This window comes from Eupeodes corollae, chromosome 2, assembly GCF_945859685.1.
Source record: "Eupeodes corollae chromosome 2, idEupCoro1.1, whole genome shotgun sequence".
Classification (NCBI taxonomy): Eukaryota; Metazoa; Arthropoda; class Insecta; order Diptera; family Syrphidae; genus Eupeodes; species Eupeodes corollae.
In genome coordinates, this window is record NC_079148.1 from 44163148 (window position 1) to 44177027 (window position 13880).

The 13880-nt window shown below is 33.4% G+C and overlaps 1 protein-coding gene across 3 annotated transcripts in view; it reads left to right on the plus strand.

Moving 5' to 3' along the window:
- The window catches only part of LOC129946124 (MICAL-like protein 1), a 203191-nt gene that overhangs the window by 158704 nt on the left and 30607 nt on the right, over positions 1 to 13880 (plus strand). For 2 of the 3 annotated variants that reach the window (XM_056056168.1, XM_056056169.1), the window contains exon 1: positions 9809 to 10483. The exons of the other annotated variant lie outside the window; for it this stretch is intronic. The gene's annotated coding sequence lies outside the window, so the exon portion shown is untranslated. Of the gene's footprint in view, positions 1 to 9808; positions 10484 to 13880 lie in introns of those variants that run through there. 3 annotated transcript variants of the gene reach the window in all.

The following is a 13880-nucleotide window of genomic DNA, read 5'->3' on the forward strand; positions in this document are numbered from 1 at the left end:
CTTCAAACACACATAATCATATCACATATCAGATGTACTTATTGTTCCTTCGAATATACTTTAGTAAGTTTTGTACACTGAAATATGTGGTCCAAACGTCACTTTATTCGTAGTTTATCTTTAGACAATCTTGCAACAAGTCAATACGTAACGTATACACTCCCCAAAACATTTGCATATACACGATGAGTTAATTGGTTGCCATTTTGAAAAACTATACTAAATAACTTTTAATATATTCATATCATGTGGTCTTTTCTCTATAAAAGTAACGTCTCTTCCCTCTTATAATCCTTAAAAAATTCTCAATTCTCATAAACAAAAATATGTCCTATCCTGATGATGTCAAAGGCCTGACACACTTACCTCCATCCTCAATTCCATCTTCTTTTTTTTATTGAAAATGTCACAACCAACAGTAAATGTGACTATGCCAACAATTCCTCTACCTATCTACAAATATATGTACATATTTATTCCATTACGACATCCTTTGAGTACATATAAAGATAGATATATGTAAGTTAGTTCGTATATAAAAGTTTCAAGCTCTTTCAATGGCATATCAACGAATTATAGTTTCCCAGTGACACACACTATACCACTTGCCTCTTTTGCAAATAGAATTCTAAAAACACATCTTTGTGACTCTATGTGCATCAGCAAGTCTCTATACAGAGAACCTACCTATAGGCTGTAGACCTACAGCCAGCTTCTTCCTTATAGTTCGATGGACATGTAGTATGTACCTTCTCTGCGCGCCATGTTATCTCGATTGGTTACCCCACTCAAGTGAAATATCTCAATTCCTGAACACACCGAGCGCAGCTCTAGGAACTAAAGGTATGCCGGAGTATAGTAGATTCTAGTCTCCTCTCGGATGATGATTCTAGGTCCCCGTGCACACTCCCGGTGCCCATAGTCCCGATGCTGATTGGAGCTGCGCAGTGCAGTTAAACGACCTTGCATTCAAAGATTCTAGATAGATACTTTGGTTTATTTTTGTCGTATCGTAGTCGTCGTCGTTGTCTTCCTCTTCTTTTGCACGATCCATGTTTGGCAAGTTCCGCACATAGAATCGAGCCGATCGCAGCCATGCTTCAGCTTCAGCCAACACACACCGAAATGTGTTCCGCGAGTATCTATGTGGATGCATCTCACAGTGAATGAAGCAGCTCTTCACCTTTTCTGGAGAAGGTGTTGTTTGGGTGGTATGGAATATGCCTAGTCGGTGTAAATTTAGTCTCTCTTCTGGAGCAATGCGCTAATCCGATAAATCTCCTCATTGCAGCACTTTATGGAGCACATGCTTCACGCTTTGACTTCATTCACGCAATCAGGTGATTAAAATCGCGCTTCAAAACAACAACAAAAAAATAGTGTAAAAGAAGAAAGATCGAACTATCTTCAGCACGCCGCCGCGCCGCGCCACTGCTTCGGATGCGGTTGTTGTTGGTGTTATGGTTAGTATAGATCTCTTTCCAGCTCCATTGATCATCAGGTGGGCAGAGTTTGTCGGCGCAATGAGTTCCAGAGAGTTGTCTTAAAAATGCCATTACCAGGATGAATGAGTCTCTATTCTCTTCATCATGGTGCTATCTTTCCAGCTTTTCGTTGTTATCGCATATGGCAACATTGTGAAGCGATAAATTCCGTCCAACACCTGTGATGATGATGATCGGATTCATCGGCTCTGGAGCGGCAGTGGTGACGGCACTTCGGCGGTGGTGGTGAAGCAATCGTGCCATCGCGGTAAACTGCAAAGATCACTGATGATGATCAACTTAGTCGTTGTCGCCGTCTTTGGCTTAAATTATTAAACCTATACCTATAGAGCCCGATATATAGGTACTTGGAAGATGAATCTATACATAAAACGACACTATATTATAGAGCATGTGTGTTTTTTAAAAAGTGGAGCACAACGGATGCCGATGCCATAACACGATCATAGTGTTTAGAGAAAATTTAAATATACTTATAGACATATATGTATAGGAACTCCATACTGGAGCAGGAAGGCTGAACATGGAAGGATGACATTATTTATACATTGGATATTATTTTTTCCTACTTAAGTATAAAATTATCCGACATTGACGGGAACTGGAAACAAAGTTTTGCGTCCGTACTTAGCAGTGTTATGGGGTATTATACGGACTACGGACGACGACGACGGACACGACGGATTAATGAAAATTCCAGGTTGAGACTGTTTGTAAATATACCCATATTCTCTGATTCCTAGAAGATAACTGAACCGTTGTCGTCGTCGTTTTCGCCGTGTTGTCATGCGTCGGGGTGATGTGGTGTACCTTCATATACTTAGGTATATGTGACTAGAAATCTAGATAGATCGTAAACTAATGACAGCTTTTAGCTACCATATGATTGTTAAGACAGAGGCATCCTTCTACTAATAAAGTAAAAATATAAACTATCTCCTTTTAAGATTTAATGACATTTATGTGTGGCTTAAAATGGTCTTCCTATTTATTTTTTATTGAGTTAAATTGCAAAGTTTTTTTTTATGTAGGAAGACGTAGTAAATCGAAGCGATATAGAAAGAAACTTATTTACAGGAACTTATTTTTTTATGAATGACTCGTTGACATGGCCGAGCTTGAAGCAAGGCTTTGACTTTTTCTTAACAAGTAAAGAATGGAACTCAAAAAGGTGGCAATGGCAGGTTTAGACAATACATGTGACATCATTTGCGTTCAACTGCATTCTTTGAACGTACATTTTGACCAAGACGACTAGTTAGTTTTTCAAATGTCAAAAACTTCAAAATTGAAACTGTACTTCACTAACTTCTACCTTCAGTTCATCGTGTAAAAACTAGCAAAAACATAATTGTTCACAAAACACTCACAACACAAGGAAGCTACAATTCCATCTCGACTTTTTGTATTTTAAAGAAATATTACTTATGTATTCCTGTTCCAATTTTACATAAAATATCAAGTAGAATTATGCAGACAATAAACAAATCACAGCGTAATAAAGTACAGATTTCAGTTGAATGAAAAATTATGATTAGCTGTCAATTTGACAGAAATGGAAATTGATTTAATAATTATGGAAGTTTTCTTGACTAACTTTTCAGTCATATTTCAATTTGTTGACAGCTGTCCAATCAGATGCTTAAAACTTGCCGTACTTTCAAGCCCTTTATGTCGTGTAAATACTCCCAAAGAATATGTTATTTCCACATCATTTTAACTTAAACCCAACTTGAGCTTTCAACTCAAATGAAGAAAATTCTAGATCAAAAATTCGACCTTTTCCAATTTTGCACAAAATATCAAAAAGAATTATGCAGAAAAAAAACAAATGATAGAGTAATAAAGTACAGATTGCAGGTGAATGACAAATTATGATTAGCTGTCATTTTGACAAAAATGGAATTGATTTAATAATTAGGGAGATTCTTTTTGACGAACTTTCCAGTCACATTTCCAATTAAGGAGGCAATTTTTTGGCAGCTGTCCAATCAGATGCTAAAAACTCGCCTTACGTCGTCTGAACATGCCCAAAGAAAATAAATAAATGAATGTGTTATTTCGACATCATTTCAACTTAAACCCAACTTGAGCTTTCAACTCAAATGGATCGAAAATTCGACCCCTTTCTTAGTTTACGCTCTTAATTTTGCTTGAAAATGTTATAGTTTTTATTGGAGTCACTTATTAATACTAACCGAAAATCAACCATCGAAATCTGACATTTAGTCACTGTCATGTGTATTATATACATTAGCCCAGTTTCATATAGCAAAATTTCACTCAGATCTAAATGTCGTTTTGACAGTTTCAAAATCATGCGTTAGAACATAATCCTTAGTTTGAATACATCCAAGTTTTCCGAAATATCAGATTAGCTTGAGCCTACAACAATTTATCTTTTAAACTATTTTTTTGTTGTTAAATAAACACCCGGAGAAAGGTACGTGGAACTATATTCTCATTTTTAAGTTACATTTCAATCCTTTTTTTGGATTCTTAAAACCAAAAGAGTCAATTTTAGTGCTTAAAAATCTTGGTCGCAAATTAAACCCTTTTTCAACTCTAGCTTTGTATTCTGCGTACAAACGAAGTTTGTATAATTCAAAAAAGCTAAGCCCTTAAACTCAACACATAAGAATTTGAAATGTCAAATGTCAGACTGTCAAACGTAAATATTTGTTAAACAAGAAAAGTAAGACTAGTTTCTTTTTTTTTATGAAGATGAAATAAATACTGTTTAAATTAATTCAAGGCGAATTATAAAAAATAAGAACTATGCCGAAGAAGTGGTGCCGAGATTTTCCGACAAGACTTTCAAACAACATTTTCGAGTGAATCCGATTGTATTTGATATGTTGCGCCAAGAACTTCTTGCCATGCAACAACATAATGATGGACTTAGTTTTGAAAAAAACTGTCATACCGTTGGTCTATTTGACGCCTGAAATAAATTTGATTCATAAAAATGCTGTATGCAATAAGCTTTTTCAAAATTATCCTACTTTCTGCACTAGAGCGACCAGCCTCTTCCGCCATTTTTATTGTTTGGACGATGATTTTATTTAATTTCCCGGATTTCAAATATCAAATTGTTTTTGTTCAGCATTTTACTCCGTTTACGCTGTTATTTTATTCAGAGCGCGCTCTGAACATGTTCAAAACTAAAAAAGGAACACAAATTTGAAGCTCTGAACGATAAAAGCTCAAAAAGAAACACAATTATTTTTTTGACAGTTCGAGCTCTGCTCTGGACTAAAAAAGAAAAACGCCAAATATTGCTAGGGTTGTAGACCTTTTTTTACTTTAAGAAAAGAAAAAACCTCATACAAAATTTCTCACTTTTGCTGTCAGAAATCTGAAAACATAATTTTTATTAACAGATTTCTAAAAAATTCTCTATCGCCCAACTAAAAAAAAATTAAGGAAAAGTTATTTGATTGATGGCGATAATGGAAAGTTGTCTGTTCTTAGCGGCCAGTTTTATCATTGATATCCATCCGTAATTTTTTTTGAATGGATATTTGACCGTGTTTCCCTTTGATTAGAAACGGAAATTATTTATAACTGATCGATCGGAAATCACTCAATGAATTATTTTTGACAAAAAAAAAGTTGCATAGTTATTTTTCGCAAAAAATGTATTTTTTCTATTTTCCGAAGGGAAAATCATTTTCCTGAACAGCTGACACATTTATGTTCAGAAGTGAAAAAAATTGTTCCACAAATATGTGTTCTAATTTTAAAACGACAGATTTCTGTCAGTAGAAATTTGTTGGTGGATTCTAACCAGGACATTTCTTTTAATGACAGAATTTTTTAATGTTAGCTTTAAAAATTTCAATGATTGATTTCAATGATGAAAGTCAATAATAGCTGTAATGGGCCCCTTAAAGTTGAAATTGCTAACATATTTTAACTCTTCAAAAAAACAACTAAACTTTTATTTCTCATGATTTATGATTTGAATAAATGATTTTCGTTACATTAATAATTCTTTAAATTTAAATAAAAAATTATTTTTAAAAATTTAATTTTAAAATAATAGTTTCTTGATACCGCATTCACTTCTTCTTACTTTGACATATCCAAAATTCTTGCCATTGATCATTTTTAAAAGAAATATTACAAAGTGTCAACATTTACTCATTTTATGTTTCATTCATTGATTGCACTCATTTAAAAAGAAAATAATAAACCTTTCTGACTCAATTCTCCTTTTAACCAATAAGTGCTTACTAAATAAAATGATAAGACGTACGTAAAAATGAGTGGCCTCGAATGACTCCAATGTGAAAATCTTTTAATTATGTAAAAGAACGCACCCAATGATTGACATTGAAAGATGTGTAAATCTCCCTGCAGTTTAAATCTACCATGACTTAAGTGCTATTCTCACAAGATGACATTTCAATGGTTAGTTTATGTTTATTAATATTTTTTTTAAATCTGTATAGATTTTGTTAAAAAGATCAAATTTAATTCCTCGATCTTAATCATTTAAATTACCCTTTAAAGTTTATTTGCAAACAAAACTATAAGTACTCCATCTTTATTTGAAAAAAAAAAGAGAAATCACCCAAAATTTTAGGATTGTTCAAAAAGAAGTGTCATGTAAAATAACCCTCCGTTTTGACAGCTCTGACTTTTTAAGCTGTCATCGTTCGATATTTATATTACTTACAACGGTATCGTTAAAAATAGAACGATAAACCCTTCAAGAACGCATTGACATTGTTTAAAAAAAAATGAAGAATGTTTTGATGTCACAGTTCGCAATTTTGAAGGGCAGATTTCTGACTTTCTTATATGTTTTCTCGAAGAGGCGATCCGAATTGATCACTGAGATCTCGTAATTTAACACCTTTGGACTTATTCTTTTGGATCACGTGATTGATAGGGTCTTTAACATTAATCCGCAGACAATTCAGGGGCTTAAAGATAGAAATTTTGAAGTTCTGGTGGGTTTGCAATATTGTACGAATTAGTCATGGAAAATTTTACAAAAAGAATATGATGCACCGACCATAGTTGTGGCGGACACTTGGCTGATATCTTTTTTGTTTTTGAATGGAATGTCTTCCTCTTTTTAAAACCCGTGTTTTGTTGGAAAATCTATCCATAGTATAGTAGAATTTCACATGAATAACAAAAAAATATCCATGGATGAATAACACCGATAAAAGTTAGAGTAGAATCTTACTATGGATGGGTTTTTACATTTATCTGATTTCGTTCTCAAATGTTGGTACGATTGATATTACATTTGTATCTCGATGATGGCTGTGTTCGTTGAGTAGTTGTGCATTTGGAATCTGTTGATATTATTTAGTTTTGTTAATGAAAATGGACTAACTGGGCTTATTTTGCAAGAGAAAACAATAGAAAAGATATTTACGTTTTGCTATGTTTCAACCAAAGGTTTATCTCAGTTTAGATTACATAAATCTTTTTGGTGTTTCCACCGCACAAGAAGAGCTTCGAGCTCGCTGCAACACTACATGCTAATGTGCTAGTCTACGAACAAACCCCCTTCTTGAAGCAATTGTCAAATGAACTTTTTTTTATAGAATCTCAACGTCCAGATGTTTTCTTACCATTTCTTCTTAAAAATTGACCATTTTATTGTAACTTTTGATTTTCACAAAACTTTCTTCTATTTTTGTGTTTTTTTTATTATTATTCTGACAGGTCTTCTGTCAGTTGTACCAATTTTTAAATACAAAAATTTAAAAAAAACGCACTTAATGAAATAAATATGCATTGATTTTTTCTTAAAAATTTTAATATCAAAATAAAACCGCTTAGTTGAAACTCACACAAAATTGTTTTTAGCACTTTAAAAAAAAACATAAAAAAGTTATTTCCATAGTCTTTGAAATAAAAATACAAAAAATAAATAATCTACACAAATTTATTTGTGTAACGTTCAATTTATTGAAGTATTCTTTTAGAGTCTCGTCGTTTTACAAACAGGATATAATATATTTATTTATATAACAAAGAAAGAAGTTGTATTAACAACTTTTGAAATCGGAATAAGAAAATATGTAACCACTAATTTTCTCATAACATTAAATTTTAAAAAAATATTGCTTATGATTTTCAATACCCCTTCTCAATCGTTTGAACCAAGTCTTAAACATAAATCTTGAAAACGTGTTGAATCAAGGGATTTTGTAAGAACGTCTGCAAGTTCCTTTGTTCCAATAGACTTGATTTCAGTCCATTTTGAATGTGATCTCGAATAAAGTGGTATTTTATATCTTTGTATATGTTTAGACCGTTTGCTCTCTAAATTTGTATCCATTCGGTACATAGCCAACCATAACTGACTTACGACTTTTTGAGTCTAGCTTCTTTCTCTGCTGACTAGGTATCCACGCATAAGCTTTGCAACCAAAAACAAGGAGTTTTTCAAAATCAGGTTTTGTACCATACCAGATCTCAGCCGGAGTCTTAGGACAATCTAAAGACTTAGTAGGTATTCTATTTATCAGGTATGTGCTATTAAGAGCCGCCTCACCCCACATTCGTTTTGGCATTTTGGATTCTAGTAGCATTGTCCTTATTTTTTCGATTGATATTCTGTTAAACCTTTCAGCCACTCCATTTTGCTGTGGCGAGTAAGCAATAGTATGTTCAACTTGAATCCCAAACTTTTTGTACCATAACTTTTGTTCCCATGAACAATACTCTCGTCCTTGGTCTACAGTAAGCTTCGATATGGATTCTCCAAACACCGATCATATTCCTTCAGCGCTTCAAAAACTTCAGATTTTCTTTTTATTACATAAATCATAGCAAAATGTGTGAAGTCATCAATGAAAGACACGAAGTATCTTGAACCATCCCAAGCAGCTTCCACAATGGGACCGCAAACATCAGAATGAATTCTTTCTAGAACTCTTGTTGCTCTTTTCCGAACACCTTTGAACGGATCACGACACAGTTTACCTTCTATGCAGACATCCCAAAAACCAATGTCATCCAATGAAGTAATTTTGAGTCTCTTAATCATGTTTTCCCTTGCAATTCTTGTGAAGGCTCCTTGTCTTAGATTAGACAGCTCCTAGATTAGCTGAATGTCCCTGTATTTCGAATTCGACTTCATATAAATTTCCTTTCACGTACGCTTCTGCAATCACTAGTCCATTTTTAACTATTATAGCTTTGTTTTTGAAGAATTGGACATCAACTCCAACACTAGTTAGTTTTCTTACAGAAAGTAAGTTGTCCCTCAGTTCTGGCAAGTATAACACGTCTTTTATAATGACATCTACATTCTTGTTTGTTTTTCCGTTTAAAGATCCTGAGCTTTTTGCAATTAAATAATTGATCATTCTTGGCAACATTGATTTGTACAGCCTCGCTTAACTCATTCTCTTCAGAAAAACACCAGTTTTCCTCTGACAGATGATCACTAGCTCCAGAGTCTAATTTAAACTTAATTTTTGTATCAAGATCTTTCATTCCTCTTGATTGATTACGATCTGACATCAAACAGATGCCTTTCGTATTTTAGTTGCATCTTTGATTCGGCCCAACGTCATTTTTCCGACAGTCTTTTGCTAAGTTACACCTAAGCATTTACATACCTTGAAACTTAAAGGTTTTCTTTGGGTATTTCTTCCCAGCGAACGCCGATTTTTCATGAAAAACTTCACCTTCCCTTCATCTTCTAATTTCGCTTCTTCCAAAAGTATCCTACCTTTGACAATACCAAACGTAAGTACAACGTTAAACGTTTGAAATCGGAATAAGAAAATTTGTGACACCTAATTTTCTCATAATATTAAATATTAAAAACGATTGCTTATGTTTTTCAATATATTCAAATAATTTCCCTTCTAACGACGAAATTATAAAATTTTCCAAAACATAGAAATCATCAAAAATATTTCCCATTTAAATTTCATAGAAAAAAATGTCTACCTAATTTTCTATATAAAATAATTCCCATCGGTATTGTTCTGAACTAAACCGATTCAAAAATATTTGTTCCTTCTATCGATGACACAAACCAACTATAACCGTTTGTTATAAAGTCAGCCATTTTCTTTAGCTCACTTTTGACAGTTTCTCTAGTTGCGCAAATTCCCAACAAGAAAAACAAAAACAACAACAGAACACAAAACAAAAGAGAAGAAAAACTTACATCAACTTTATAAAAATACATATAGTTTTGTCTCATTTGCTCTTTAAGCAAATAGCCAAGCCAGCAGCAGCCATCGAAGATTCCAATTCCAGCCACCGACCGCACAAAAACTGTGCTGCTCGCTTCTGGTGCTGCTGGTTGAGCTAAATAATTTTTGTATCGTGCTTCGTACTGTCGCTGTGCTTCTGTAATCTTGTCCGTTGAGTTGAGTTGTGTTCGTGTTTTTTCTTCTTAATTTTGTTTCTTATTTCAAATTAAAATAAAATAAAGAACTAAGTGATTTAGCACAATTTAAAGAACAAAAAACAGTCTATTCCAATTTCCAAAGTTCTTTAGTTTCTGTTTTGTTTTTCTATTTTACTGCAACAAGTTTTTATATTGTTTTTCAAAATAATCACTCATCGTTTTAAGAAGAAATAAAAGAATACAAAAAAAACTAAAAATTATCGTCGTCGTGTAACCACATCCACATTCACTTTGCTTGGTTTACCCTGTGACATTTAGCAACTTTGTTTCGTCGCAGTCACCGTCGCCATCGTCATCTGTTCGTCAGCGCTCCACGCTCGACGCTAGATGTGTAATAAAGTTTTTGCACTCCAACTCCACTCTCTGACTGTGACTTCGTGCTATTTGATATTATTTTGCATTTAATGTCTGGCTTTTGTATTTCTATTTGTTTTTGTTAAAGTTTATTGTGAGAATTAAAATTACAAAACCAAAATCTACCAACTTTTAATGGGGAATCATTGTCCCAACAAAATGCAGTCTTTTGATGAATTCTAATAAGAAGGATACAGCAACTGAGCATTGAGCAAGGAAGGTAAGTCATCACTTAAGAACTCTCAAAAAGAACTTACCAAACGAAATCCCAATTACCTTTTCAATACCCAGCATAGGAAAGGGTGCTTCAATTTCAATTACCCACCCATGTACGTACATACCCATGAAGTCTGACTCATAGTGGCAGCAATGCAGAGAAGTAAAAGGAAACACGTCATCCTTTTTGCGTTCTGCCTAAAGAATTCTATAGCTATTTTAATTTGTTTTTGAAATGATTTATTTTATTCTAAATTCCTAACTTGATTAAATTAAAAAAAAATACAAAAGGGATTTTATAAATAAAAATACGTATTAAATTCAGACTCTCCGACGAAACTTGTCATCATGAGAACAAAACAGAGGGAAAAAATCAATGGAATTCCAGATTTCACTTTCAGTAGTTGTAGCATCAGCAAAAACCGAGAACCACAAACGACTACGACAGCAATAAAAGGACAGGACAGAGGACAGAACAGAATGAATTCTAGAATTCCGGTTCGCTTCTCTTTTTTTTTGTATTGTATTTCTTTTATTTTTATTTGTTTTGTAAAGAAAACTGCATTTTTATAAAAATAGAAACCAAATATCGTTTTGAGAAGAACTTTTTAGGTATGTTTTTAATTTTCTTTTTTGGAACGGAAACGTTGGAAGGTATCTCATTTCAAATGAGTAGGCATAGTTTAGTATTATGTTGTAAGGCATAAAATGCAAGAATCTATTGTTTATAATTATTATTTATGTTGCTTGCAACCTAATTTGCCTCCTCTCGGGCTTGCTTTGACTATGGATGAGTTTTCCGGTTTTGCCTCGAGAAATCATCGTTATTTATTTATTTTTCTTCTTAAATTTAAATATTTTACCCATGACATTGGGGTCAACGTTTGCGTTAATCACTTTAACATGTAAAATAAATACGAACTACGAACGATGGTTTGGTTGGTTCGGTTAGGTTTGGATTCAACTCTCATCAAGGGAATTTAATAATTGTTGTTGTTGTTTTTCTTTTTTAGGTTTAGTAGGTTTGGTTTGGTTTAGTTTTATTCTTGGCACTATGCTGAAGAGTTTTGTAGAACATTTAAAAGACGCAGAAAGGTAGGATAGAAAGTCAAGCTAGGTATTTCTATAGAAGCTACTTCTAAGTAATGTAAATTATTAGTTAGGGTATTAAGTATTTCTTGAAAATGCAAATTTTATTTCGCACAAACAGTTAAAGTAGGTAAAATATGTGCATAAAATAGCCACATACCTAAATAAGAAGGAAAACAACAAATTGTAAAGCTTCGATAGAATATTTTAGCGTTATTTTTGTTATTGATAGGTAGTTATGACTCAATGAGGCCATTCACGTCGCGTCGTATTGTTTTTCGCAGTTTTAACGGATTTCAAAAGCATAAAAACATTCCTATACGACAAGAGTAATAATGTGAAGGGGCTATTGGTTCATCGTAACGTGTAACCAATTGAAAGTTTCTTCTTGTTTTATGACAAATTGGTACCATCTTCATCATTGTTTCAAGGCTTTATGGGAAGGTATCTAAACACTTTGCCATGTTGGTCTTTAAATTCCATTTTTCATAAATCTTTGTGCAAAATGTTGTTCTTTGCCGGTGTGTTTATGAAATTAAAGTTAAAACGCTTAAACAATATCAAAAATAGGTCAATATGACATTGTTCAGATGGAAAGTAAAGGTGCAACATTTTAAAAGATTTCGTAAGCTTAAAATATGATTGTCCTTATTTTAAACAATTTTAGCATTTTACTTGTAATAATATCTCAGAACACATAAGAACAAACAAACCTTAAACAACCATTAACACCTGGCAATACCGACTATTTCCCGAACGTCCACCCACTTCAGCAACCACATACAACTTCAGTTTACTTTCAAACCTTTGGCTCGTCTAGTTTTGTTCTCTCGCCATATTTTCTGGCTGCGATCGATGCATACTCTGGATTTCTAATCCAGTAATATCATCAAAAAACTTAAGACAATATTCAATAAGGTCGGATACCCAACGGTTATTAGAGCTGATAACATTCGATTCGGGTCTGGTGATTTTGAGAAGTTTGCAGAAAAACACAACATTGTCATGAGGTTTTCAAGCCCACGGTATCAACAGAGTAACGGATTAGCTGAAAAGGGTGATAGATGCATAGAACATTTTAAAGAGGTGCCATGAAGCGCACGAAATCCAACACTACCAGTACAGAATATTGGAATATAACTCCATACCGGTTGCAAGCTTGGGACTTTTGCCAGCCCAACTGTTTTTTGGTAGAATTATTAAAACGAAAACTCCTATTTCGAGTTCATTACTTAAAAGTGAGAAAATAGACGAAACAATTGTTCAAAATAAGATCAAACAAAAAAAAGAGCAACAAAAACACTACTATAATCAACACGCGAAACCATTGACAGCGTTGGCATTAGGAGATCTCGTTATTTAAAAAAAAAAATAAGAAAGAGTGGAACCACGGAACCATCGTGGAAAATGTCAACGATAGATCGTACATAATAGAGGATTCCTTCCATAACTTCTTCAGACGAAACAGAAGGTTCATCGCTCGAACGAATAGTACCGATTTTTACAGCAGTGATTTGCTTCTTGAGGAAAACACAAAGCCTGTTATAACGAACCAAGATTCTTTTAAGGACAGTCAAACTGTGCCGCTTAACTACGTATCAAATCAAAGATATAGCTACCCCGATCAATCAAATCAAGTACAGTGTCCACCGTGGTAGCAGCTGTCGACGTATAACACCATACCGACTTCACCCAATAAACACGCAACCACCAAAAAATGCGTGTAATAATATCTCAGAATACATAAGAACAAACAAACCTTTAACAACCATTAACACCTGGCAACACCGGCTATTTCCCGAACGTCTACCCACTTCAGCAACCACATACAACTTCACTTTACTTTAATAAGTGCAAAATTCATCAAAATATTTAGTAATCTACTAAGGAAGACCAGAATTTTAAACATTTCTTTTTGTTTTAGTTACTAGTAAATTTGCTAACCGCCTTTTATAAAAACAAGAGCATCCAAACATATATAAAAAAACAGTTCGTGAAAATAAACAAAGTAAAAGGGCAGGTTCGGGCAACACAAGGGACTACATTTGCAGTCAACTTCATTCTTTGAACGTACATTTCGACCAAAAAATCTAGTTATTTTTTCAAGTGTCATGAATTCCAAATTCAGAACTTTACTTCGCAAACTTCTACTTTAAGTTCATAGTACAAAATGTACCAACAAAATAAGCGTTTACAAAACACTCCTGAGGCAAGCTACAACTCCATCACGATTTATATATATATATATATATATATATATATATATATATATATGTATGTATATATATATTGTACAGAAATATTAGTTATTT